The sequence below is a fragment of the Suncus etruscus genome, chromosome 3 (genome assembly GCF_024139225.1).
Source record: "Suncus etruscus isolate mSunEtr1 chromosome 3, mSunEtr1.pri.cur, whole genome shotgun sequence".
NCBI lineage: Eukaryota > Metazoa > Chordata > Mammalia > Eulipotyphla > Soricidae > Suncus > Suncus etruscus.
The window spans coordinates 98825481-98849686 of NC_064850.1; the positions used below are offsets into that span (position 1 = coordinate 98825481).

The 24206-nt window shown below is 33.4% G+C and overlaps 1 non-coding gene across 1 annotated transcript; it reads left to right on the top strand.

The window, feature by feature from the left end:
• The first annotated feature begins 10901 nt into the window (after positions 1–10901).
• Positions 10902–11034, top strand: LOC126005057 (small nucleolar RNA SNORA51). Its single transcript, XR_007494239.1, has one exon. It is a non-coding gene; the product is annotated as a small nucleolar RNA SNORA51 (small nucleolar RNA).
• The last annotated feature ends 13172 nt before the right edge of the window (positions 11035–24206 follow it).

A 24206-nucleotide genomic window follows, 5' to 3' on the forward strand; every position in this document is an offset into this window, starting at 1 on the left:
CTTTCTCTAAAAATTTTTTTTTCATATGTCTGTGCTAGGATGGAAGCAGGGTCAGCCATGTATTAGGTTATATTTATCTCTTGTACTATCTCTCTGGTTCTACTCATGGAGTCTTCAGGAGGAATGTGGGTCTGTGAACCAAGCTCCATTTAAGCACTGTATCAGGTCCTCAGATTAGCTGGAGTGAATCCCAGGCAGAGCCATATGTCCCCAAAATAGATAGATAGATAGATAGATAGATAGATAGATAGATAGATAGATAAATGATAGATAAATAAATAAATAAATAAGGTCCAGAAGTATTCTTGAGGAAATCTATTCCCTTCTATTTTTATTACCTAGAAACTGCATGCATTCTTTGGCATTAGCCTCATATCCCTCAACCTCTGACTAATTTTTCATCACCATTCTGTAAGGACTTGGTGATTATATTGGCTGTACTTATGTAATGTGCAATAATCTATTCATCTCAAGATCATTAAATTGAACATATTTTCTAACTTAAATTTTTAAATTAGATAATTACAGAGTTGTTTTGTGGTGGGAATGGAGAGAATAACGTCGGCAATGTGATATTATATTGATTGCTTTGGTTATGATGGGAATTAGAATTATACTTTATCATCTCCCTACTTTGTAATTACCTGTTAAAAAGCAACAGTAATTTTATTATGTGGGATTTTAAATAAATTATTATCATACAGGGTAAAATATTTTCTTCAAGTTAATTTAAATTTAACATGTTTATGTCTCAATTGTCAAGTATATTATTCTTCTTTTATACTATATTTGTGAAAATGCTGACACAACAATTCTATTCATTGCTTACTGAAAGCACTGTTTTCATTCAGATCTGACAAATTCATATTAAAAGTTATACTGCCTACATTTTGAAAATTATATAACTAGGCAAACAGTTTTAAAATACAGATCTAAAGTTTCTTTTCCTTTTTTTTCTTTGAACATGCCCCTTCACCATTGCAACATTCCCACCATTAATGCCCACTTAATCTCCTTCCTCTCCTACCCTCTGCCTGTATTTGAGACAGGCATTCTAATTCTCTCACTTATTAACATTATCATGACAGTTGTTAGTGTAGTTATTTCCCTAACTGCATTCACCGCTCATTGTGGTGAACTTCATATTATGAACGGTACTTCCAGCCCTCATCTCTCTGTCTCTGGGCATTATTACAATAATGTCTTTTATTTTTCTAAATCCTATAGATGAGTGAGACTATTCTGTGTGTCTCTCTCTCCTTTTGACTTATTTCATTCAGAGTGATAGTTTCCATGTCCATCCATGTAAAAAAAAATTCATGAGTTCATCTCTCCTGATGGTTGCATAATATTACATTGTATATATGCACCATGGTTTCTTTAGCCATTCATCTGTTGAAGGGCACCTTTCATGTTTCCAGAGTATGGCTATTATAGTGCTACAATGAATGTAGATGTGAGGAAAGCATTTTTGTATTGTGTTTTTGTGTTCCTAGGGTATATCCCTAGGAGTGATATAGCTAGATCACATGGGAGTTCAATTTCCAGTGTTTTGAGAAATCTCCGTATTGTTTTCCATAAAGGTTGGACAAGACAACATTTCCATCAGTTCTGACTGAGAGTTCCTTTCTCCCCACATCACTGCCAGCACTGATTAATCTTCTTCTTTGTGATATGTGCCTGACTCTGTGGCGTGAAATGTTACCTCTTTGTTGTTTTGTTTTACATCTCCCTGATGATTAGTGATCAGTATTTTTTTTCATGTGCCTTTGACCATTTGTATTTTTCTTTGAGAAAGTGTCTGTTTATTTCTTTCCCCCATTTTTGATGATGGGGTTAGATATATTTTTCTTGTTAAATTCTAACAGAATCTTGTATATTTTATATATTAGCCCCTTATCTGATTGCTATTGGGGTGAATAATTTCTTCCATTTTGTGGGTGACTTTTGTATCCTAGTCATTGTTTTTTTTCTTTATAAAATTTGATAAGATTTTCTAATGGCATAGAGATAAGACCTTAACAATATTTTATAATGACATTTAAAGAAGTATTGATTGGGCTGGAGTGATAACACAGCAGTAGGGCATTTATTTGCCTTACATGGGCTGGCCTAGCCTGGTTTCCCAGCCTGACAGGAGCGATTTCTGAGCACAGAACCAAGACTAACCCCTATGAATCAATCATGGAATATATGTATTTTTATAAAGTTCCAGAAAGGATGTATCATTAAGCCACTACTGTGATTTTAAAACCATAGTCACAATCAGGAAATTTTATTAATATTTTCAAAAAATGTTAGTTAAAAACAGTTGCACACTTATGCTTAGTGCAATCTAAAATATTTGAAATTTAATGTTTTACTGTCTAAACTGTGATGTTCATGTGTTTGGATATATTAATAAGTTTATATAAGTGATACATATTTTGTACTGTATGTGACTAATTTTAAATTTCTCTTTGAGATAAAGTTAAAACATGAAATGAGAAACTGTGTTTCATATTTACTGCAACAGAGATAAAGAAGTAACACTGAAACTGTGCCTATGTTTTCATACCAGAAAGATGATTCAATTCAGGCTTCTCTCTAATGATGTGTCAACCTCATGCTATCATGAGTGACAAAAATCTTTTCAATCAGGTGCCAGAGAGATGTTGCAGTGTGTGAGGCACTTGCCATGCTCTCAGCCTACCTGGGTTTGATTCTGGACATCACATATGGCCCCTGGAACACAGTTAGAAATGACCCCTTACACTGAGTCAGGAGTAAGCCCTGAGTGCTGCTAGAAATGACCCAAGATAAACAAAACTAAAATAAACAAATGTTTTTCATTTGGTGCCATAGTGATAGCACTGTATGAGGCATTTGCCTTTCATATAGCTGACCTGATCCCTGAGCTCAGAGCCAGGGGAAATCACCGAGAGCATAGCTGGGTGTGTCCCCAAAACAAATTAAACAAACAAACGAAAAAACTAACAAAAGGAAATAATTGCAGTTAACTTTTTCTTATATTAACAAGACAGTATTATAACTAACATACATGTATACGGATACGTTTTTCCATTTTTTTTAATATATATAATTTTTATTTTGATCATAGTGTCTTACATATTGTTGACAATAACACTTTAGGTACATATTTACATAAAATCAGGGGGGATTCCCATCACCAATTTGTCCTCCCTACACCTCCGTTTTTGTCCTACCTCCCATTTCCTCTTCCCTCACCCCCATTTTAAGGTATATATTCTATCTTGAAATATCCAGATGATTCAGTAAATCCTTGAGAATTTACAATGTTTCTGTAAATCTTGTTTTCAAAAAGTTGATTTGTTAATAATAAGCTATAGTTTCTAGAGCAAAAATGGCAGTCAATATAAGAATTTGTAATGATATAATTGTACTTAGACTATTACTTTAGGCAATGCTTTTTTGAAGTCTGTTAAAATTCTAATTTAGAAATGCTATTAGTGGTGAACCACCACGGCCCCCACCTCCCTTCTGTTTTCCATGGGATTCTGTGTTGCAATGGCTAGAAGTCTAAGACATTTAGGGTAGAGCTTGTGCATGTGTCTGTTAGGGGTATATATACTCGGTTGCGGAGCTCCTACATGTTGCTTGTGTTCATTTTTCATGACATACATTTTGATTGTGGTATTGTACACAACTAGCTGTGGTGTGGCAGAGACTTCTACTTTCTTATAATGCTGGCATTTCCTGAAAGCAGAGCCACTACGAAGATGCTCAGTCCATATTAATGGCACTGGAGATTAAGTTCATGTTTTCAAAGTTGGAAGGAAGGTATGCAGTGGTATTTAATAGTACCATTAAAATACTTCAATTTTTACCTACCCACTATAATCAATCCCAAACAGATTCCTTATCATGTCTGCTCTGCTTAGCATAAAATAAGTCTCACTGTTATGATATCAAAGAATGTTTGATTACTATACACTTTTCTTGTATCTATTATCTAATAAATTAACAACCCCAAATATTGTACCCATTTTTATGGCAATAAACTGCAGGAAAAAAATGACCCAAAATATCTTATTCATTTTTATGGCATTGAATCCCAAAAAGAAACTTGTCTCAACTACAACCAGGATTTCAGCAAGAATTACAAGAAAAATAGATTTCTTTAAAAACAAAAAAATATAATGTTAATTGTAATTTGATTTGTAATTTTCTTCAAACTTTTGGGAGTAGGAACTATTGTAGGAAACATTAAGTTTATATTATGTATACAAGACTCAACTTTTGTAGTTTGCTATGTATGTGAGACCACCTAATATATTTTTCTTATACGCATCAGACTCTACTGAAAATAAAGTGAATTATGAAGATGAAATGGTGAGGAATAAATCTGTGCTTTAGTGATTCCCATATAATAGTTGATCTATGTTAGTTACATTATGATTTCTATTATGATATACATAGTTACATTATGATTTTTATCCAGCAGCTAGGTCTATATGCATTTTAGATTGAAAACAGTACTTGATAGACTTGAAAAAATCAAATTATAAAAGGAGTCTATAGATGAAGTAGAGCAGAAAAATAGTGGGTTTGTAGTCAATAAAAACATTTTATTTATTTTATTTTTTGTGAAGAGTAAGTTTATTTTTTAAATATAATTTTTATTTTAATCATAGTGGCCTACATATCATTGACAATAATATTTTAGATACATATTAACATAAAATCAGGAGAATTTCCATCACCTAATTGTCCTCCCTCCAACTCCGTTCCTGTCCTACCTCCCGTATCATCCTCCCTCACCCCCGGGGCTGCCAGAATAAGTGGTCCGCTCTGTGCCTAGCTAACAACTTAGTGGTCCTACACCTGTTTGGTGTTGGTACCTCCCTTATTTCCCGCTCTAGTTGGGAGGCGGGACTAGATAGTTCAAGTTATGTGGTTTTGTTTGAAGAAGAGAAAAGTAATAAACTGGGGAAAAAATCAAATATGCCGAAAAGGGGCAGAGTCCTTCTGGAAGCTCTCATCCTAGTTTTGAGAGACGAAGGGGAAAAAGGAGGTGGAACACCACAACAGTACAAAAAAAAAAGTGTCAAATAAAACATCCAGTGAACACTCCAACAATAAAGATAAGCACCACATAAAGGCCATAGTCTTGAGATAAAAAACATGGGAGGGCACATAAAGGGAGAAAAGAAAAGAAGAAAAAAAATTTTCTTCTTTTCTTTTCTCCCTTTAATAAAAACATTTTTATTACAATTTTATGCTATTAATGTGGCTTTGAACAAGTTATTCTAAGAATATTGCCTTAGTTTCAAATGAAAGTAAGTTTTATTTCTTGGATCAGTCATTCAAGTTTTTACTAAAAAAATAAAAACATAAATAAGATTTGCTTCTTTGTTCATCACAGCATTCTGTCTAGAATACAAGATTTGGAAGAAGCACAAGTTCTGTTACATCAGTGGATAAAGGAAATGTGTTTTTTAAATATAATGATATTCTACTAAGTTAAAAGAAAAAATAAAATATTTAAATTTATTGCAATTTGTAAGAAATTTGAGCTAAGTAAGTCAGGAAAAGAATATAGATAGTAGATTTTTCTCACTCATATGTGGAGTGAATAGACGCAAAGTAAGGGATTAGACTGCCCAAGTGGAAATAATTCTTGATATGTGCTCAATAAAATTTTCTTTCCAAGTGTGCCAAGGAGGTGCCAGTGGGGGGGTGGGTGGAGATAATGATAGAAGGATCTTATCATCCTGGTATAGAAGTAATGCAATTATTAAATAATAATACTGGTACTATTATAAAAAATAAATATGGAATTCAAGATTTTTCTTAGACATTAGTGCTTGGGAAAGGAAGGGTATTGAAGCATGCAGGACTGGCTAGAGGGAGATTTAAAGTGCAGTGCAATCACAACTTTAGTTGACTAGGTTGAAAGCTCAGAAGAGAAAATTGCATATAAGAATACCCTAATTCACTCAAATTGCTGAGATTCCATCCCCTCTTCCCTGCTTATTCAATCTCTAGATATGTACTGAGGCAGAAAGTACATGCCATCTGGCAAGATGACTTCTTGCTGCTCAAGCAGACTGTAAGGGAGGTGATGAGAGGTGATTGCTAGTAACCACACTTATCCTAGCTACATGAATACTTCCTTGAATAGTAGCATAATTTTATATCTATCACTCTTGTTAGTAAATGGATATTTTAGTCAAGAATTGTATGAATGACACCATTTGTGAGAATAGTAACAGAAGCATTACAAGATTTGACATTTTATAAGAGTTTGATGGTGACCATAGTAAGCCCAGTATCAAATATCTATCTATATAAATTCTTAATATCATCTTTAATGTCAGCGTAAGGAAAGAAGTGCAATCTAAAATACAAGTATCAGCACATCTATATTCAATTCTAAGTTTTATTTAATTTTTTATGTTTTTAGTCCATACTAAAAATTATTCCTGAGTCTGTGCTCAGGAATCAATAATGGTGGGACATAGGTGACTATATGTGATGCTGGTATTGAACCTGGGTTGCAAGTAAGCACCCTACCAACTATGTTATCTAGTCTACAAGAGTTTAGTTTGTTTAGAATACAACACATCAAATAAATGCTTGATATCCATGATGTGTAAAGTACTCACAAAAATCAGCAATAAAAGCAAAAATCCTATCAAAAAATGAGAAAAATAATGGACATATAATTTTCAGAGAGAAATAGGCCAATGGCCAATAAGCACATGAAAAAAATTGCTCAGTATCACTTAGCATTAGGGAATTCCAACTCAAGACAACAATGAGATAACCTCTCACACCAGTAGAGTGACACACATCATAAATAGTGGGAGCAATCTGTGTTTGTGTGGATGTGGTAAAAAAGAAACTCTGCGGCCGGTGAGGTGGCGCTAGAGGTAAGGTGTCTGCCTTGCAAGTGCTAGCCAAGGAAGGACCGAGGTTCGATCCCCCGGCATCCCATATGGTCCTCCCAAGCCAGGGGCAATTTCTGAGCACTTAGCCCTGAGCATCAAATGGCTGTGCCCCCCCCCCCAAAGAAAAGCAATTCTCATCCACTGATGGAAATTTTATCTGGTATAACCCCTCTGGAAAACAGTAGGAAACTCCTCTATAAATTTAGAATTGACCTGTCATATGACTCAGCAATTCCACTTTGGGGCATTTTGCCCCAGGACAAAAAACATTCATTCAATATGACATAAGCAAATAATTATTCATTGCAGTGCTTAGAAAAAATAAATACTAATATGTGAATCAAACTATATGTTCAATGACAGATTAATGTTTTATGAAGGTATGGTAGATGTACAATGGAATACTATGAAACTGCAAGGAACAATGAAATAATGGATGGATGTGTACTTTACATTGAGTGAAGTAAGCTAAAATAACAAACACAGGATGACCTCATTTATTTATGCTATAAAGAATATAACTCAGGGAATGCAATATAATGTAGTTTGAGAAGAGGGAAAGTCTAGATCATCTTTGACCCCACAATATAGGGAAAAGTATGTTAAAGTAAATAAGAAAGGCAATAGAAAGATAAGAATAAGAAATGAAAGATCAGGAGTCAAGGGCCTTAGTGTTCTGGTAATGTGCAAGAGTGGTAGAACTATGTATACAAAGCACAGACTCAACAACATTGAATACATGGAATCCAAATTATAACCACTAAATTTTAAATTGTGCTGGTTCAAATTATAGGCAAAGTGAGTGGGGGCTGTGGGAAAGAATATGGGAAAACTAGTAGAGGAAAGTTGATGCTGGTAGTGGGATTAAAGCTAAACTATTACATGACTAAAACTCAACTATCGATAAGTTTTAAATCACAGTTCCTTAATTCAATAAAAATTAAAAGTTGTATCCAGTGTGCTTCCAGTTTTCTTTTGGCAAACTCCTGTGTCATTAGTAAAGTGATATGCTTTCTCTTGACTTAGAAGTAAATATATAAGGAAACATCTTGAGTAAACATCTAAGTTCATTTTCTTTTACTTTTAAGTGTGAACTTCAAGTGTAACGATGATTCAAGATGTTAATTACTTGAAGAAATTGTGCTCAAATACCAGTGTTTCCCAGCTCTTGGTCTCCTTGTGATCTAAGTGTTATATTTTTCTTTGGACTTGAGAGTGATGTAATAGTATTCTAATGATTTTTTAACTCTTATTTAAACTGTTAATTTGGTTTGCTCACAAGATGATGATGATACTGACTACGACGACGATGATGATGATGATGATGATGATGATGATGATGATGATGATGATAGTATGTGTTGACTTCTAAGATGAGAATACTGAGGGAGTCAGCAGAATTTTTTTACTTTTATTTTGGTTTTGAAATGTATACCAGAAAATGACAAATTACAAGGGGATCATGATAGGTGTGGAGGAGTCAAAAAGAGTAGTAATAAAAACAGTAATGAACCTAACTTTAGAGAAAATAATTGCATCCCATATGGTCCCCCAGGCCTGCCAGGATTTCTGAGTGCAGAGACAGCAGTAACCTGTGAGCATCACTGGATGTGGCCCACTCCTCCCGCAAAAAGAACCATACCTGGAAATGCTTGAGTACCACAAGGAATACCAAAGATTTAGTTTAGGTCAGATAGCTGCATGCAAGGAAAGTACCTTAATAGCTGTGCTTACATTCTAGTCCACTAAAATATATATTTATAAATGAGAATTTTATTATTCATGACAACAAATGAAGCTTTTGGATAACTATTTCACTCTTTGACATAAAGTTAATCTATAATTGACTAACAAAAGAGTAAGTATAGTGGACAGTTTCTTGACTTAACAAACATGATTATACAAACATATAATTTTTATTCAAATTTATCATTTCAAGGTATGAGTTAATACTTTGCAAAATTAAATGCTTAATTGTAATAGTAATTTAAAACTTTTATAGCATTTACTATGTGCCTAGCACATTTTGAAATGATTTACATATGTTGAATTTTTTAACACCATAACTTAATAGTATATCAGTACTAAAGAGAACATTTTCTATTATCCAGAACTTGGATCAATATATGTTATCATGTTTTTTTATTAAATGAGAATAACCCTCCAACCCTCAACATGTAGTCAAATCATAATGAGTATCCAGATCACTATTAGGAAAGCTGGGTAAATATTAGAGAATTCAAACATTCAAATTATACTTTTTTATTTGGGGGGGCACACCTTGTGGTTACTCCTGGCTCTGTGCTCAGAAATAACTCCTGGGAGGTTCAGGGGGCCACATGGGATGCCTGGTATCAAACCCAATCGGCCTTCAGGATCCAAAAATGTTACTGTTTCTTAATATACATAAGTGCTTCTAGCCAGTGCTTCCAAAGCCATGTTTATTCTTGCTTCAACTATTATCCATATTCTTTTACTTTCATTGTATCTTAAGCTGGGATCATACCTCCCTTTTTCTTATGTATTGTGTGCCCAACTCAATTCAAATGTTTTTTAGAGTCATTCCTAATAACAATGGCTAAACTGTTACTCCCATTTCTTCTCTCTTCAGCCTCCAATTCCTTGTTTCCAACTACTATGATTAGTAAAATGCTTCACTTCTTTTGACTAGCAGAGGTCAACACTCGTCCCTTTATCACCTTTTTCAAGGAAAAAGCCACTTATTACTGAATGACTATCCTGGCACTGTTCAACAGAAAGGAGGCATTTATTTTCTTCCCTGAAGCCAGGATAGTTAGCTGGATATATTTTAGCCTTTCCTGCCCAGCACTAACTATTATCTTATTTACATTAATTTTATTCCTAGGATGTCCTTGTCTATAAAACTTATACCCATTTTAAATGAAAATAAACATGACAATGGGATTATTATTATATAATTATCTAGTCTTGCAGACATTGATTCACTGTACAACAGGTAACCTGAGAGAATTGTGAAATTGAAAATTTAATTGTGATACAGTTATAGACTATATCCTCCAAAGGATATTGTATTATTGAACAGAGAATGTATCTTGAATAATAAACAATATATCATGTCATTTATAATATATTTAGACTATACAGGTCTGGTAATTATGAATAAACACAGCTATTTTACATGATATCCCATTTGAAAAATTTTTACATCTTTCCCATAACTTAGAATTAACTGGCTTTAATTTCTTATTTTCTAGCAAGAAAAAAATGCTTTAATTGAGGGACCATATAGTGGTTTCACTTATTTAAAATTTTAAGATTACCAAGACACCATTTTAAAGTAATTATCTCATTGACTTAATTATTTACTGTGTATGCATGGAGCAAATTGGGTTTGTGTTATTAATGAGGTATGAAGAAATAAGTTGGCAAAGAAAAGTTTATCACCAGAGAAAAGACAAGGTATTAGAAATTTTAAGCTAAAATATGTATTTATAGTGGTATCATATCTACATATTTATAGAAACTGAAAATTCAGCTATGTAATGAAAATAGCTTTTCATTACAATAACATAGCTTAAATGAAAAGTTTAGTATGCAATGAAAAGTTTAGTATACAATTAAGGGTTGAGAAATAATAGTAATCAATAATTTAAATAAGTTATTAATGCTTGTTTCAAAATCTGCAACTCACTTATTAAAATGATATTTTTATAGTTTTCTATCAAAGGAATGTAGAAATTTGCAATATTGTACTTTTTGTTACTCTAATTTAAATAAATTCTTTCCATCCTGTTTCTCATTTTTAAAATGTAAGTGAGAATACAAACTACTCAAGGACTATAAATATTGTAAAGTAGAAAGTCTGTCTAGAGTACAGGCCAGTGTTGTGTGGGGAGGAAGGACACTTGGGATATTGGTGATGGGAATGTTGCACTGGTAAAGGGTTTTTTCTTTTTACATATATATAAAAAATCAAAATAAAAAAAAAAAGAAGAGAAAAGATAAGGCCTCCCAATGCTTACCACAGGCTGTGTTCTTTACACTGACTGTATAGAAAGAGGAGGTACAGTAAATGCTCCCCATATACACCTCAGACCAGGCCCATTTGCCTGGTCTGTATTGTGAATGGGGGACAAAAAAAGTTGTAAAGTTTAAGAGCTTAAAAGTTCCCTTCATATCTAACTCTCCTTTCCCATTAATTCCCTCTTTTCCTTTCTTCCAGAAATTGTCATACTGATTTTTCTTTCCTCTGTAATGTCTTAACCATTGGGATGTTAGAATGAGACAAATATAGTATCTCGGTATTTCCTTGTATACCTTGTACACAACAAAATGGTATATAGGTAATAGTATATATTAAAAGAGATGATATTAAATAAAAATAAATTAAATCAAAATGCATTAATTTTCTCTAAGGTTGATCATTTTCCATCCAATTAATGTAGTCTTACTTAACTTGAGTAAATTAAACATACTCTACTCAAAATACATCAAAATACAGAAGTAGAAAATAATCATGGAAGGACAATGTGAATTTAAACAATATTTCTGAGATAAAATGTAAAAGTTTTCTATAATTCCTTGTTTGTGTGAGAGAAAAATGTAAATATTTATATCTGCAGAGATCCTTTACATACATAAGTGGATATGGCTTATTCAAATAAATGAATCTGAAAAAACCTTGATCTCATGTGAAAAACTCATTGATCTCATGTTTTATTTTAGAATCCTTATAAAAATAGGTTGCCATTATTTTAAGGTTACTTTTCTGTTATACCAGAAATCTTTCTTTTTATTAATTACAACTTCTATGTTATTTGAGTTTGTATAAATTCTACTCTGATAGTACTACGCATACTAACCAACAATACATGTTTTATTTTAGAAGTGAAAAGAACATTAACTTGCTAGAATTGTTTAAAAGGCAATAGTATCAGAACCATGAAGTAAGAAAAACATATCTCCTAAATGGTAACTTTGATAATATAAGTTAGTGCTTTAAATTTTTTTATGTTTGATTTAAATATAAAACAACCCTTCCTTTCCCTCTTTTTTTCCCTTTCATATGAAACTCAAATGCAAGCTCAATATAATAATGCAAATGCACAAGCAAAACTGAGCTTCGGTCACTAGCTTTGCTAGTTTTTTTTGGTAAGGATAGTTACAGGAGTTCATTTAAAATTGAAATTCCTTTTAGCTGCAAGGCCTGAATTATAAATCTGGTTAGGTCTGTTTTATTTGGAGTCTTCTGAAACATAAAATCTAACTGGCAGTTGGAGTTGACATATTCTAAGAAGAAATTGCTAATAACATCAAGTTACATTGTCCCTTTCTACATGTCAAAAGTGAGAAGGCTCATTATAAAGAAGAAAAAATCTACACTGAAATTTTGTGTTTTAAAAAATAGCAAAATGTATATTTATATCTTCTCTTTCTCAACTTTATATACTTATCTAAATTTGGGAGAATTGGAGTTATATTACTTTAGTAGTATTTTTTAATTAAAAATGTCATATGTGTCTAAACTATATATTTGTTGTAGTATTTTTAGTAACATATTTTGTGCATTTTACTTTTGCTAGAGATTTTTGAGTAATAACAGTTCATTGGAATGTCATTTAATAGATTTTCCTGAGTTTAAACTCTGATACATGTCCAAGTTAATCTTTCTCTTTTAGAGATTCTCAAATGATGGATGCTGCTCAGAGAAATACAAATTAAATCTAGTGATATTTCAGTATGAGTGCATATATATCAGAATGTGTAACATTATAAAAATAAGTGTATTCTCAATGCTAATTATTTTGGGGGAAAGAGTAACTAAAACTCTCATGCAATATGATAGGGAACTAAGCTGATAAAGTTTTTGTTTTTGTTTTGTTTTGATTTTTGTGGAGGAGAAATTGAGACCTGTGTATTTTGAGGACTTATTCCAGTGTCTGTACTCAGAGTTCACTCCTGTCAGTCTTGTTATTTAGGTTCAGAGATCAAATCCTATTGCTGAGGATTGGATACAAATACAAATGCAAAGCAAGTATTCTACTTGCTATACTATTTATCTGGTCTCTGATAAAGTTATTTTAGAAAAGTATTTGAGGAAATTACTGAAATAATACACTTTCCCTTTTTATTTATTTAAAGAAAATATCACAGTTGAAATAACTGATCATAATACATTTGTTTCAGAATGAAATAATGCACTTTCTATGGAAGTGACCAAAAGAGAAAATATATTCATTAACATGCATACAATACTTATGGAAGAACTATTCTTTATCAGCCCTAATTAGAAATTACCAAAATATCCAGTATTAGTCTATGTTTAATATGGTATAATCATACAATGCATTAATAAAATGCAACTACTTGCAAAAATCTGGATAAATTTCACAATCTCATAACTTCACAATTTCACAATATCTAAATGAATAAATTAAAATATATATGCATGACTCCTTTTTTAAACAATTTAAAATTGATAATTAATTAATTTAAAATATAAAATTAAAAAACATAAACTAACCTGTGATTATTTGAAATTAAAAAACGTTAACTTTATGTTATTTATGATATTTATGATATTTTTATATCTTATCTATATGTAATTACATAGTTTTACTAAATTAGCAAATGCAACGAAAGTTACTATTACCCTTTTTCTCCTTATATATCTAAATCTGTGTAAATAAATATACACATATATTTATACATATACATATATATATATCTACACAAGCTAAATCTAAATCTAAATTTTCAAGTTCAGAAAATACTTTTTAAATGAGTTGATTATTACTTTTTTGGTTTTTGGGTCACACTCGGCAGCGCTCAGTGGTTACTTTTGGCTAAATTTATGCTCAGAAATTGATCCTGGCAGGCCCAGGGGACTATATGGGATGCCGGGATTGGAGCCACAGACCTTCTGCATGAAAGGCAAACGCCTTACCTCCATGCTATCTCCCCGGCCCAGATTATTACTTTTATACTGTACTTAAGCCAAAAATTTTAGAAGACTATTGGGATAGTCTTATTATAAACTTTATAATTATCTTCCTCTTTTTTGTTGTTTTTTTTTGTTGTTGTCGTTTTGGGGGCCACACCTGGTGACGTTCAGGGGTTACTCTTGGCTACGCGCTCAGAAATCACTCCGGCTTGGGGGGCATTATGGGATGCCGGGGGATCGAACCGCTGTTCATCTTAGGCTTGTGCGGTAAAGGCAGATGCCTTACTGCTTGCACCACCACTCCATATCTTCCTCTTTTAATGTGTCTTTTTTCATTCCATATTCAGCTGAAATTTGGGTCTTAATCTGCCCTCAGAGATTATATCTGGATGTATCCAGGTAACCATATGAAGTAGCAGGAATTGAACTATGTTCCTCAGCACACATGATAAGAGCCTAAACTGCTGCATTTTTCAGGTTAATCACCAGTACCACATATGGTCCCCAAGCTTCTCTGGGATTGATCCTTGAGCTCAGAGCCAGTAATAATCTCTGAGCTAGATCTGGCCTACAAACCCCACAAAATATTATAACTAAGAAATATTTTTAAAGTATGTTCAAAAAATGATTCCTATACCAAGTTATGAGTTATTTTTCCTTTATGCATTCTAAAACATAGCGATAACAAAATATAAACTAGGGCCGGAACAATAGCCCAGCAATAGGGTATTTGCTTTTCATATTGCTTGCTGATCCAGGACGACTCAGTTTGACCGCCAGTGTCCTATATGGTCCCCCGAGCCAGGAGTGATTTCTGAGCGTATAGCCATGACTAACCCCCTGAACTTCACTAGGTGTGGCACAAATACAAAAAACTAAACACACACACACACACAAACAAACAAACAAAAAAACCCCTATGAACTAAAACAAATTTCCAAAACATAAAACTAACAAAACATGCCCAAGATTTTGCAATTTTGCTTTGCTTTCAATACAGACAACCTCCTCTTGACAAAATATACTAACAGTCTTGGATAGTTGAACTTTCAATTTAACATATTTAAATTTTTTATATTGGTTTAGATCAGGCTATAGCTTATAACTATGAGACCCTGATTCAATTTCTGGAAGTATAAATAATTCTACTGAAACAACTATTATGACTAATGTATTTTTTCCCTCTGTAAATTTTATCATAGTGAAATTAGGTTCACTGAGGTGAGATAGCATCTTAGATAGTTGCATTATAAATCCAGTAACTTATTTGTAACAAAAACTGGAATTTAGCTTGAATAAATAAAAATTATTTTAATATAAAAACTTAAAACTAAATGCCATCCATAAGAACTTTAAATTTTAAAAGTGTAATATATCTTTAAATTTCTATAAATATATTAAAACCTAAAATTAATTTAGAGAGAATTACGAAAAAATTACCAATGAAACTGAAAGAGACTTGTTGCTATATTTGTTTCTAGATTATCATATAAGTATTTATTTTGGTAGTAAGTTTTATTTGGTAGAAGTTACATAGATTTCTAAGAGAGAAGTTTACATACCTGGCATGTATATACTTAAATATTGCTCAGGGGTTACTTCTGGCTCTGTGTTCAGAAATCGCCCCTGACTTGAGGGACCACATGGGATGCCGGGGATCGAATTATGGTCCTTCCTAGGTCAGATGCGTGCAAGGCAAATGCCCTACCACTGCACCATTGCAACAGCCCCAGTGACTCTCTTCTTATATGATATTTACAGGTTTTTCAAATTAGAATAGTCAAGACTTTATTCAGGGCACACATTCCATTTCTTAGTTGGTCAGACCTCAATTTGGACCTATAATTCCTTTACTGGTCCCATGTGGCACTCTTTTATCTCTGAAGAAGCCTAACTTCTCAGGTGCATTTTTTCTTTCCTTCAATATAATGTCTTAGCTGCTAAGCAAGCAAATATAATTTGTTCAGTAAAGAAAATTAAACAATAAATACATGGATGTGACTATATGTTATACTTACCTTTGCAAAATAATTCACCAGTACATTTCACTTAGAATATTCAAAAATTATATTAAATTGAGAAATCATTGCACAGAAATGCATACTCTGGAGGTAAATATGATGATGGAACAACCTATGCACGAAGTTTCATGACCTGTAATAGAGATTACAATGCTTCAGTTTAAGAAAGGCAAGAAAAGGAACTGAGAATTAGCAAAGCTGTAGGGCATTTGCCTTCATTCAGCTAATCCAGAATGGACCTTGGTTAGATCTCCAACATTCCATATGGTCCCTCCAAGTCAGGGATGATTTCTGAGCACCTAGCCAGGAGTAACCCCTGACAGTCACAGGGTATGGCCCCAAAAAACAAAATAAGCAAAAAAAAAAAAAAAAAAAAAAAACCAACAACAACAACAACAACAAATGGTAAAAAAAAATTTAGAAATCACAGTAAATTTTTTTCAAGTTTGTGATTTTTTCTGTCATTGTCAGTCATTCCATGTATAAGAAAATTTTGTGCAGTCTTCAGTTCAGGAACAAAATTCAGCCTGAAGACATTGAGAGGAGGTCTTCTGTAGCTCTAATGGAAAAAAGGATTGTGAAAGTCCCAATGATAAGTGTTATAGCCTCACACCAGTGAACAAACAGATCCTGGTTGAACACAAAAGACCTATAGAGGAAATATGACAAAATAGGGCAGACTTCTAAAGGTTAAAGGGAGAGCAGGATATTTTAGTTGAAAACAGATGATTAAATTATTATAATATGAAAATGTCTATGGGAGTACACTTTTATACCACATTAAGTTCTTTTTGTTTTCAATTGGAATAGGATATTGATATCTGAGTACTTGATCAGAACTTCTCTAACTGTAACATCTTCTATATCTTAACTGACATCTGAACCCACAAAGTGGTTTAGCTTTTAAATGCCATCCCTATGTACTGGGTTCTATTCTTGTGGTTATCTTGTTTTAATTTAAACCATCAAGTAATCTTTTTTAAGAAACCATATTAGTTTTAATTCTCATTTTGAAGCAGAGAAATGCAATTATGAAATTTAATTACTTATAAAGATAAAATTCTACTGTGGGGAAAGGAATATATTCAAATTTTATTGGATTCTTCTTATAGTGATATATGCTTTCCTGTAGAATGCAAGCTCTAATGTCATCCATTTACTTTTAAATAGCTTTAAAATGAAACAATATGCTGCTCAGACATATTGTCAAAGTCAAATTTTTATTCAAAAGTATATTATAAATTATTAAAAATTTAATAATCATTTAAAAATAAATACATTCATACAATTTTGACCTTATTAGTTACAGCTCATTGGAGTGAGCTTTGTAAGTGACTATAATTATAACAATGGGTGATTCCTTAGAAAAAGTTTTTGTTATTAAAATAACTTCATATATTTATAATTGTAAGTAATAGTTACTCATTATATTAATTATAAGTGGGTAGAATATATTAAATTGTAGAAAAATCAGTATGCACACAAGTTTTCAATAGAGGTATCATTATTTTATATTATCAAATATTTAGGCTAGATTATTATTTTTTGTTAATTATAATTTTAGCATAGCACCTTAGTTTTTCATATTTATTTCATTTTGTGAGTTACTTGTATTAATTTTCTTGTGTTCTTAATAATTTTAGGCACTTGCCTTGCACATAGTTCATCTATTTGAATCGTTGGCAATATAGACCCTTAGCATAGAGTCAGTTCTGGCCAGTTCTAAATTTTTATACTCATTTTAATTAAAAATATGATAATTTAGGCAATAATATTACAAAATGTTGAAAAATGCTGATTTACAACATTACTTTACAACATCACCACCAATACTCACAGGATCTCTCTAATGTACTTAAGTCTCCTCCTGGTCAATTTCACCTCAACACCCCCCCCCACTGCTTTTTTATTTTATTTTTGTCTTGGGGCCACACTCAACAATGCTCAGGAATTACTCCTGTTGGATTTGGGGAACCATATGGGTATTCGGAAATCATCGTGCAAGACAGGCTCCCTACGTACTGAACTATCTTTCAATCCTGTTTGTTAATAAGTATAATTAAAGGACAAAATGTTGTCATTGTCTGACAAAGTCTCTTTCCGTATTATAGATAAGTGATATAATCTTTAATTTAATCACAAAATACTTTAAACAAGCAAAATATAATAGCGTTTTTCTCTTCATTCAACTCCAATTTATAACAGCCTTTGTAAGGTCAATGGTAACTCTCCACATTTCCTCTTAAAATTTAAAGTCTAAGTCTGTATTTATTTATAGACTGTGAGTCAATAAAGTTCCTTAAATGAAAGAGGAGTGGCTGGTGAAGAAGCAGCCGGTGGGTTTTTAGGAGAGCAGAGCCCTAGGTGGTGCTGATTCATAGGTAGTCTTGATTGCTCTCAATATCTGTGTCTCAGAGAGCGTGAATGCATGAGAGGTCAGACACTCCCTCTCTGGGGTTCTAGGCAGAATTTCCCACTTCAGTCCACTCCAGAGTCTGGGCCATTGACTCCCCCGACTGTGTTCTGGACTTCACGGACTAGGGACTAGTTTGGAGCTGAGCTCAAAGAATCTTATAATCCCCCTTCTCCTCTACTCCCTAAAAAAAGGGCCCAGGCTACAAGAACTGTTGGGTTCTGTCACATGTCTGACAAACTCCAGACAGAAGTTTCTTGAGCTGCTCTTTGCTTAGGGACATGAACAGAATACCGTGATCATCACTTGGATTGATAAGAGGCATTCAGGCCTCCAGTAGCTTGAGTACTGAGGAGTGATTGGAATTCTAGGCCCCTATTAATCAGAGCCTATGTGTAATAGGGGTTCTTCAGGGAAGATGTGAGGTTTCTTTCCCTGCCCCCTAACTTGTACAAGGAAACTTCTGGCTTGCCAAGTGATAAAAATAGTTTACATTGAATGATAAATGAGACAAGCACACAGGCTGAACCTAATCAGACACAGTCTGATTTATAAATAGCCCTTTGTCATGCGTGCCCTTTGCTTGGGTTGGTTCTGGAACATCTTCTGAGCCTGAGACACTAAGTCAGGAGGATGGCTGATCTTAGCACTTCTAGAACTCCCACTTCCCAAAATAAATTTAAGCAAGGCCAGAGTTATAATGCAGGATGTCAGCTTGCAATGCATGCAAATGAACAGAAATCTATTCACAGCATCACATATGGTCCCCCAGGCCCACTGGGAGGCTTTCCTAAGAAGAGAGCCAGGACTAAGTCCTGAGCACAGCTGGAGATGGCCCAGAAATTCTAAAATAAATTAATTAAATTCTAAAAACTAAGTATACTTCTACTTAAAATATTTGAAACTTGATATATATATACATACATACATACATATGTATATATATGAGAAAACAAAACAAAAAACAAACTCATGTCAGAAACAAGTTAATTCTTCAAGTCTGTGCTGCAGGAGGAAAAGAATATCTAGACTAACTATTACTAAGCATCCATTTCTAAATTCTATACTGATAGGAAAGCACATATAAATAACTTGGCAAAAAGATGTTATGTTATTATAGAGCCTATATGAACAAATGTCACATTTTTATTCTTTGCTTTTAAATTCTAATAAGTTAGTTTTCAGTTAATTCACATATTTGCAAAAATAAACTCACAAAAAATAAAAGAATACATGACTGATAAGGATTCTGAACCAAACTTTTTACGGGTTGAAAGAAGAAAATGTTAAAAATATTGTAAGTTACCAAAAATAATCTATAAGACATAGGTTAAATAATGGATATGCATTGCATTTGTTTTGATCCACAACACACTGTATGGTGCCTTGATTACAACTTTTAGTAAACCTGGTGGCCTCTGAGAACCTAGAGTGAGCCATATTAGTGGTCCTCAAGCATCCCTTGTGTGTCATCACTGAGTGTAAATATCCAACTCTTCCATAGTTAGAAGTACCTGTAGATGTAGTATTTTCTTATAATTTAGTATCTTTATTACCACAAATCCATAAAATCAACTGTACAAGATTCCAGTCACTAATGTTGCTTCTAATTTCATATTTTTATATAAGTATCATGGTGACAAGGTTGTTCGTGATATTTTTTTTACAATAAAGTTGTTTGTGATTGAGTTACAGTCATACGATGTAAACAACATTCACTGTGCACATTTCCCACCACCAATGCCCTGGTCTCCCTCTCACACTCCCAGATGCTCCTTTCCTGTCTCTGCGGCATACATTTTTCTTATTTCTCTCTTTCTGTGTTAATTTAAATTATTTATTTAAAAATGTATCACATTGTTGACATAACTGATCATAATACATTTGTTTCGGAATGACAGCAAAGTTATTAAGAAATAGAAAGAGAACAGAGAATAAAAAAATTGGAAGAGGAGAGAATTCATTAGTGGTTATATTTGTGAAACTTCTTGTATCAGTTATAAAGTCAAAGATTTAGTATGCTCCCATTTTTTTCTCCAGAGATGGAAAATACATTATAAAAACGTGTGTGTGTGTGTGTGTGTGTGTGTGTGTGTGTGTGTGTGTGTGTGTGGGTGCATGTTTGGCAATTGTTGTTTACATAGACACAGAAAAATATTGGAAAAATTGAAAATAAATACCTTTGGCCTAAAAAACAGGGAGATCGTATCCCCGAAGCGCCTTCGCATAACACCAACTCAAGGCTCCAGGCATACTCAGTTGTCCAACCCCAGTCATTCTCAGTGGTCAGCTCTTCAGTCTCAGAGTTGTTGCTGTCAGATATTTGTAGTTATAGATCCTGATTTCTGTACAACTCCTGTGTCGAAGAAGGGGTGGTGTCTTGTGTCTTCTGGATCCATCTTTCCATCAGTTAACATTGCAGAGAATCCTGTCCTAAAAGCAGACTATTGCTGTTGCCTGGTTGTCAGGGTGATATTAATCTCTTTCTCTCTCTTACTTTTTTTCCTTTTGGACATTCTATTTAGCAGTACAGCGGCACATTTTCTTCCATCAAAGCCCGCAGTTTTCTGCCGACCCATTGAGTATGATGTTTGCCATAAGCTTGCAATAAATGAATATTTTACTATAATAAGTTTTATCAAACAATCAGTGAAGGGGTACTATCATTGATCCTTAAACTTTTCCAAAATATTAAAGAGACAGTAATTCTCCCTAAAACCTTCTATGAATTAAAATCACATTCTTTCCCAAAAATGACAGATACTACCAAGAAAGAAAACAACAGATTAACTTCACTGATGAACATTGATGAAAAAATCATTAACAAAATTGTAGAAACAATACAACAATAAGTCAAAAAAGATTATATAGCATGACAAAGTGAGTTTCATCTTAGGGATGCAAGGATATATACAATTCAATATATACAAATCAATCAACATCATAAACCACATGACTAAAAAATGGATATAAACCACATGATCAGTTCAGTCAATGCAAAAGAAGTATTTGACAAAATCCAACACCCATTCATGATTAAAATATGTGTGGAAGAAACTTTCCTCAACATTTATTGTCCCTATGGAAAAAAAAAAGCAACATCTGTACCCCTTTTATTCTTATTATTTTTGTTTCTTTTTTTAATTTTATTTATAACTTCTAAATAGGGGCTCCCACCTTTTACAAAACCATAGAATATGAATCATTTTGTTCTATCTGATATTTCTCTGCCCTCCTACAAATTGAGAAAATAAAAAAAAGTGAAGGGCCAAGCAGTCTCAGGACATTGAGTGGAAATTAAAAATGGTCAAATCTAAATACCCAAATCAAAGTTAAATACAATAGAATCAAGAGACTCAAATTACAACAAGCTATCCACAAAATGTATCTGTTGCACTGGCAGTCCAGGGGGCTAATGGTGGAGGTATGGGTGCATGCTGGAAACTATGGTGAAGGGAGGTAAACACTGGTGGTGGGAATGGCTCTAATTCACTGTCACTATATGCCTGAAAAACAACTGTGAGAGACGTGTGATTCACATTGGCTTCAATAAATTAATTTAAAAATTATCAACAGCTTTCTTAAAAAGCCTACAGCCAACATTATTCTTAATGGTTGAAAACTGAAAGCATTACCATTAAGGTCAGGAACTAGACAGAGATGTCCACCATCTCTGCTTATACTCAACATAGTACTCAAAGTCCTAGCAATAGTAGTCAGACAAAAGAAGAAAATCAATGTAATCCAGATTAAAAAAGAGGACATGCTGATACACATCAAAGATCCTAAAAAGTCTAAAAAAATATCCTAGAAACAATAGACCAATACAGCAAAGTGGTCAGCTACAAATTCAATACACAAAAGGCATTTGCATTCCTTTATACAAATAATGACTCAGAGGAAAAATGTATCAGTATATATCCCATTTAAAATATTGTCCAAAACTATCAAGTACCTAAAAATCAACCTAATAACAGAGTTGAGAGACCTATCCATGAAAATTTCAAAATGCTTAAGAATGAAAATTAAAAGAATTAAGAAAATAAAAAAAACATTCCATGCTCCTAAATTGGAAGATCCAATACCAATATTATCAAAATTACCATCTTACTTAAACCACTATATAAATTCAATGTAATCCCTATTCAAATTCCGACAACATTCTTCATGGACTTAGAAAAGTCAATTCTAAATTTTGTGTGGAACCATAAAAAAAAAAAAACCTAGGATACCAAATCCATATTGAGAAACAAGAACCTATGAGGCACATCATTACCAAACTTAAAGCTCTAATACAAACCATAATGATCAACATAGCATGGCATTGGAACAAAGACAAACTTTAAGATCAATGGGACAGAATAAAATATACAGTGAAAAACCTCAAGTATATGGTCATCTTTGACAAAGGAGACAAGAACAGAAATGGAATAAAGAGAGTCTCTAACAAATGGTGTTGGTAAAATTGGATAACCATGTGTAAAAAATTAAAATTTGATCTGTAGCTCAGACTTTACACAAAAGTCAACCAAAAGTAGATTAAAGACCTTGAGATTAGTCCTGAATCTATGAAGTTCATTGACGAAAGTATAGATAGAATACTCCAAGACTTAGACCTCAAAGAAGTCTTTGATGATGGGATGCCAATGGCAAGGGCTAGTGATCAAATCTAAACAGGACTATCTCAAAATAAAAGCTTTTTGTAAGGCAAAAGAAACATGGGCTAAAATTTGAAGACAGCTAAGAATGCCAAACATTTTTGCACTTAATAGATCTGATTTGTTTTCTAGGATATACAAAGCACCCAGAGTTTTATTCCACCAAATCTAAAAAAATACACCAAAAATGGGGACAGTAAATGAATAACATTTCCCTGAGGAAGACCAACAGATAGCCAGTAAGCACATTAAAAAATATTCATCATCGGGGCCAGAGAGATAGCATGGAGGTAAGGCATTTGCTTTGCATGCAGAAGGATGGTGGTTTGAATTCCAGCATTCTATATGGTACCCCGAGCCTGCCAGGAGTGATTTCTGAGTGTAGAGACAAGAGTAACCCCTGAGCACTTCCAGGTGTGATCCCCAAAAATATGATTCATCATCACTTATCATTATGAAAATACAAATCAAGACAACAATGAGTATCATCTTATACCAGTAAGGATGATAGATATAGATATAGACATAGATACTGGAAACAATATTTGTTGGCAGCAATGTGGTGACAAACTCTCAACCTCGGCTTGTGGGAATGCTGCCTGGTTCAACCTCTATGGAAAAGTGTATGGAGTATTCTCACTAAATTTAAAATTGAGCTGCTATACAACCCAAATTCCCTCTTTTAGGTATCTAACCCATGGCAGAAAATATTCATCTAAAAAACTTGTGCACACCTCTGTTCATTGCAGCACTCAGAATAAATTTAGATGTCCAACAATAGGAGAGTGGATCATGAAGATGTGCTACACATATACAGTCTAATATTACATAACTAAAAAGAATGATGCAATCATGCAATTTGCAGCAACATGGATGGGAGTAGAAGAGATTATGTTAAATGAAGAAAGCCAAGAAGAAGGATAAATGCAGAATTATATCACTTGTATGTGGTATTTAGAATAATTCCATAATAATACAATGATCTAAATGGATGTTGTCTTGAATGCCATTGGCCCCAGAGTATAGCCAGGAGAGGAAAAGAAACTGAGTAGAAGAGGGGGGAAACACAGATATGGGGATTTAAAAAAGTGACAGAGGAGCCAAAGTGGTGGGGCAAGCAGTAGGGTGTTTGCCTTACAAGCACTAACCTAGGATGGACCACAGTTTGATCCCAGCATCCCATATGGTCTCCCAAGCCAGGAGTGATTTCTGAGAGCATAGCCAGGCATAACCCATGAGGGTCACTGGCTGTGGCCCACAAACCAAAAAAAAAAG